The 6,000-nt window shown below is 43.6% G+C and overlaps 1 protein-coding gene across 6 annotated transcripts in view; it reads right to left on the reverse strand.

The window, feature by feature from the left end:
• The window catches only part of LOC121592820 (serine-rich adhesin for platelets), a 152,686-nt gene extending 148,906 nt beyond the window's left edge, over positions 1-3,780 (reverse strand). For 2 of the 6 annotated variants that reach the window (XM_041914633.1, XM_041914635.1), the window contains exons 1-2: positions 3,560-3,780; positions 858-1,864 (exon numbers count right to left, since the gene is read on the reverse strand). The gene's annotated coding sequence lies outside the window, so the exon portion shown is untranslated. Of the gene's footprint in view, positions 1-857; positions 1,865-3,343; positions 3,484-3,559 lie in introns of those variants that run through there. The other 4 variants (XM_041914636.1, XM_041914634.1, XM_041914637.1 and 1 more) reach the window with 4 other exon arrangements.
• Positions 3,781-6,000: the final 2,220 nt, after the last annotated feature.

Below are 6,000 nucleotides of genomic sequence, written 5' to 3' on the forward strand. Positions count from 1 at the left end.
GGATAAAGCCGTTGCAAAATGGGTCGACGGATGTCAATTAAATGTAAAGTCGCTGGTGAGTGCGCTGTACCACAATGAGGTCAAGGTAAACCTTTCAAGCAAGCATCTCTCAGACTTTATTTTCTAGCGCTGACAAGAGCTTCTGGGGAATATATTTGGATGGATCGAGGATTATTGTAATTGTAATTGGATTGGATAAAAAGTAAACCTCTAATCGAGACTGTGATAGAGAAATTCAGAAACAAACAAGCTACAAATCATTAAATTGCCATAACAGATAATGCCACTGTAACTGACTTGCGGCTCTGGTTAGGCAAGTATTCGTAAAATTTTGCCAAATATCCTCTCCCCGAACGTTTGCTTCACACTCCGCAGGCTTGTGTAGCAGCTCTTCACGGATTTGCTCTAAACTAGGCCAATAAAACTGCTTCATCATTCCCATTGGATGGCCTGGTCTGAGATGTTGGTTTATTGTAGCGATGGCATTGTGAAGATCAAGAAGATAGGCCCTGGGTAAAAGGCCGTCACCTCATTCTGAAGATTGTTCATCTCCATTCTGAAGACGTTGGATTCAACTCCAACGTTCGATAGAGTAAGATCACTCAGCCATCCGAAGAAAGACATGCGTCATCGATTGCTGATATGCTTGCTACTGATGACTACTTGAAGTCTGTTGAACCACGTCACTTGATGATACACAGCAGGGAAATGTTCCTAAATCCACTATTTAGTATCTGTCATATTCGTTATGTTATCAAGGTTTTTTTTAATTAAATCTAAACTTCATATAAAATTTCTCAAGTTGTAAGCATGAAAATATATCACTGTATTGCATCAACAAATGCCTCTTCACTTACCTTCTTCTTTTAACGCTTTCAAAGAAACTGCTTTTGCGATGAGCTGTGTAGTCTCTTCTCTCTCCTTCTCTTTCCAACACCTGCTTGATTGTCTTCTGGTCTTTACAAATCTACCGAAGCGACGACGACCGACTTCGATACTTCCGGTCGCGAGACGATCGTTAGAGTCGCGATCGTACCTCAGAAAGCTTCTCCTTTTCACAGCAAAGACCGGTTCTTGCGTTAGCAAGTTCTTGGTTGAACCGTTTTCCACCGTAGACACGTCACTAACGCTGTTCAACGAGTATGCAGCGTAAAGATGTTTATAAACACTCTATGTGGATGATGTGTGTTTATAAAGAAAAAAAAGCTAACTACTCTTAACCGCTACCACAAAAAACACACAAATCAAGCGAAACTGTTTCACTCACTCAAAACTGGGGAATGGAAAAGTTGAATGCAGTTTCCACTGTCTTACACACCAAACGGGAAAAAACAAAACTGTACACTCGCGCTCACTCACTTTCCACGAATCACCAGCAACCCACCGGCTTAATTATTGGCAGGTTAAGGCAAATTTATCACTTTACTATTAGCTCACGCTTTTTATTGCTCGCAAACAACAATCACACCAATGTGAGTGTGTGTGTGTTATCGCCTTAATTTTTCGCTTGTTACGGATGGAGAAAATCGATTCACTCACACACGCTTCACTGTACTTTTGATTAATTTTCCTTCGTTTTCTGCACCTTTTGTTTTAGCGCACGATCATAAACATAATAATACGCACATCATAAACACACACACACAGACACAAACAAACGCGCACCAGACACACACTGCGAACTTGAATTCGGAAATAATCGAAACAACAGCCACAAATAAACCAAACAAAAAAATCACTAACCACGCGTGAATCTAACGGATCGTGTCGATTTTCGTATGTTTCACTTTTTTTCTCGCCCGTTTTTCTTGTGTTTTCCCTGTTTTGCTTACACTTACTCAACTTTATCAGCACTTTGTATTATCTGCAACAAAACAAAAAACAGAAACAAAATATTTATTATTTTGTACACATTCACACGCACAAGCACAAGCAAATTCGAGCGTCTTTTGCATTCGTTCGTCGGGCGTCGGGTGGCCAAGATGCCGTTAGTGTGAGATGCGTTTTCTCTTCTTTTTTCGCCCCACTGTTCCCACTACACATGGACCAGATGGACAGCGAAAGAACGAAACCCAAATGGCGAGCACACACACACACACAGACATGCGCAATTTTACGCAACTTTCGCCGTTTGCGCCTATCCCATTACATTTCTTTCGAGCTGCCGAGCTTGTGTGTGGTACTTGTGGGTCGGCTTTCTTTCCGCGGGCGCCCGCGTTCCTGACCAAAAACAGCAAGCGCAACAACAACAATTCCAATCTTCTTGCTGAAGTCACCCCAAAAGCGCAAAAACGCTTTCACTTCACTTCGCTCACTACGAAAAACATGCGCAGAAACGCGCGTATAGACTTGCGCGCGCACACACACGCACCCTTTGCTGTGCGCAAGTGCAAACGCAAGCTAAAGGACGGCAAGCAGGCGAACGGGTTGGTGGAGGAAATGGAGGAAACGTAGGGGCAGCACTTATACGTATTACCGTGCACCGTTTTGGGTTGGGAAATTATTTTTGAAAATGTTTAAAAACTCTTAAGCCATTTTTAATAATATCAACACGATGTTTTATGTTTTTTGTTTCAAACATTCTGTAGCATAACACACTTTAACATGTATTTTTAAACACTTGATCCAATCAAAGAGTAAAGCAAACTCAATTCTTGACACACATTCACTAAGAGAAACACAAATTAAACCCGCAACAGCTCACTACAAAACATCAAGTTTCTTGCTAAAGCTTCTAAGCTTCTAAAGCCCCTCGTCACGATCACCGCATCTAACAAGCTTAAGAGCTGTAAACTGGAGCACCACGTCTAGAAGCGACACTTCATCTTCGTCCCTTGCTCACGTTTTCCACGTCCCGAGAAAAAAAAATAACAAAACTCCCGTTAAAACAGCGCCACAATCGCACGATCGCGAACCAATTATTATCAATTCTTCGGTCAAAGCCAACCGAATCGTGACCGAGAACGGCAAACAACCAACCGTGCCGTTGCGCCGGGGAGAGTTTTGCTCTTGCCAGAATGGAAAGCTGTCTTGCACACCACCGTAGCGAAGGGTTACTCTCGCCAGCACTCATTGGGCACTTGGGCATCGATAGAGAAAAGAGGCCCAAGAATCACGTCCCTCCGCCCCAGGCCAGGTGCATCTTTCTTTCACCATGCTTGTTGGCTCCATCTTCTTCACCCCTGTGCTCCACTGTGATCAGGTGACACACAGGGGGGTTGGGAGAAAACAAACAGAAAACCGTTCGCCCGTACGGTCACGGCTAGTCGCTAATCGGTGGCGCTAATGAACGGGGTCTGTCTGTGCACACTCTCTGACAGTGTGCCGAATCGAAAATGATCACCTTTCCATCGTGAACAGACACCCAAGCCCCAACTTGAGCGTTAAGCGTCTTGGGTGATGGTGACGTTTCGCAGGCTTTTAGCAGCCCAAACACTGTTCAAACACACTGACGACAATAAAAATAGCACAGACATACACTCGCGTACAGTAACATTAAAACACGACCGTTTGCATTCTCCGTCTTTAAACTGTCGATGAAACTAGAACGATCAACTACCTCTTTTCAATGCATAGCCCACAGCCCACCGTATGCAAACGGGTGTACACATCCACGCAAAACACTACACAACAGCACTTTTTTCCGTTGCTCTCACTTGACATAAAAAAGCATCTAACACACAAAAAAACCACACACACACAAAACACCCAACAGTGGGCGAGAAAGGCTGCACGCGCATGCGCAACACACTTTAGCGACGCGTACCGAGCGGACCGACGGCCATCTTTCGAATGCGGGCGATTCGTGCTGGCCCACGAGTCTTCGGCGCCCAGCAACGCGCGGAGAGCGATGCAGCTCGAGCGTGAAAGCTTCGAAGTTCGGTTCCGGGGGATTCGTGCTCTCGCACGATCTCCGGCACGCTCACGCGACCGAAAAAAGGGTTGTCGATCGGGCTTCGTGTAGGCTTTTTGCAACGGCAATCGAAGGGGGGGGGGGGGCTTGTGTTGGGGAGAGAGAATTGAGAAGCGAGAAAGAAACGCAACGAGCCTCGGAACCAGCCGAAGCGGTTACCCCAAGCATCGTGATGGGGTGCAGCTGGCTACATACGCACAGGGTGGTTGTGAAGATGGATTAAATATATTGAGGAAATACAAACGACTTAGATGAGCGAACAAGCAGCATAAAAATTGCTTTAAATTTATTGTAAACGTGTAAGTTTTTCACAACACGTTTGCATTCTATCATGCAAATTATTAACTATTATCCTGTTCTATCCTTTTTTATGTTTATCAATGTATTTTCCGTAGTTTTCATTATCAAATTGATTTCTTTATTTTTGTTTTTGATTTAGTTTCCTTTTGGTTTTGTATGTGTTTCATTATTTTTCATATATTTTACTTTTCTCTTTTGCTTCCCATAACAAGTTATATGTTTTTGTATTCAGAGCAAACTCTGTACTATTTGGTCTGTTTTAAGTGTTAGAGTACGATTTGTTGTGCTTTACATTTAATTGTTTTTTTTACTTCTCTAATGTTTATCAATTTGATTAATTTAATAAAAAATAATAAATAATTTCTATAACAAAAACATTTGAATTCAAATTACGATATCACAATGAATAAATTAATAGATAACATAAACTCATAGAAATAATAACATTTAAAATATTAAAGTAACAAACTTGAAAATATATCAAATATGAAAAAAAGATTTATTAAATCTTCTACTAAAAATATGAAACAGATTTAAAAAATGACTTGAAAGATTACACACAAATATTGCTTCAAAATAAGTTAATTAAAATAAATGAGAACAAAGTGAAGAAGGTAAAAATATAGCTATCGATCAATATTCCATATTCGTAACGTTGTTCACGACCGCACTAATTCAATTAAAAAAAACACACTTTCAAACAACAACTACTACTTCCTTAAATGTATCACCATCTGCCAACACTGCGCTGCGCAGTGCAGCGTATGCAAATCGCACCAATCTCCTAATTCAATCATGACCTTTCCTCACGATCCTTCTTCGGGCGTCCTTTTAAGGTTTCGGTTTGCTCGAAGGCAACCCCACCAAAACCGCCGCGAGAGATAAAGCGCCGTTTGTTAAATCATCACTTCGGAACCGTAGCCGGGGCAGCAGCCGCTCTCATGATCTCATCCTAAAACGAACGGCTTAAAGGTAGCTGGTGAGGAACCTGATCCAAATTTAAACAATCCATGCGCTGCTAACAATCGATGCACCAGTTTGGTCGATGGTCCAAACTATAACGCGCCTGTGCTGCTTTCCTGCTCCCACGGAACCCGGTGCGATGACGCACCGGTTTTTCGCACGGCGACAACCTTCCAAACATAGGCAAAATGGTGAAACAGAAAACGGTGCTAACGTGTGGTGCACAAAACCTTGCGAGCTCGGTTGGCCGCTCGCCAGCCCGGCTTCTGCCAGAAGGAACACGCTGGCAATAAAGGGGAAAGGTTAGAAGCCTCTCAAGTGGATGCGGCGTACGCTGAACAAGTCAAACAAGTCTGCAGCTGGAACTGCATTTCGCAAATGGAACAGGCCGCGAGAGAGCGAAACGGCTTGTGTAGAGGAAAAAAGAGGTGAGATCTGCGTGTCAACATGAGCCACAAAGCCACCCGAAAGCTCACGCTCAAAAGCTCTCCGTTCCGATCTCGTCGGCGGCCACACTACACACGGCCAGCAATGCGCGATGCTCGGCCATTCTTCTTCCAGCTGACGCGTGACGAACGTAAACTGACCATAAAGTGGGAAAGAAAGCCTCCTGGTGTTGGTGATCTGGAAGATCTTTCTCTTTCGGCTGTGATGGACCTTCTTTCCTTCTTTTCCCCACTCACACCCCTTTCCCTGCGATGCGCACGGAACCCGTCAATGCGCAACATGGTTGTGCGGAGCGGCGGCGCACTGTTTATGGATGTTTTTTTTCCCATCTCCTTCTCTTCCTTGCACGCTTCTTGCCGGTTGGTTGTGCTTAATTT

The sequence above is a fragment of the Anopheles merus genome, chromosome 2L (assembly GCF_017562075.2).
Source record: "Anopheles merus strain MAF chromosome 2L, AmerM5.1, whole genome shotgun sequence".
Classification (NCBI taxonomy): domain Eukaryota; kingdom Metazoa; phylum Arthropoda; class Insecta; order Diptera; family Culicidae; genus Anopheles; species Anopheles merus.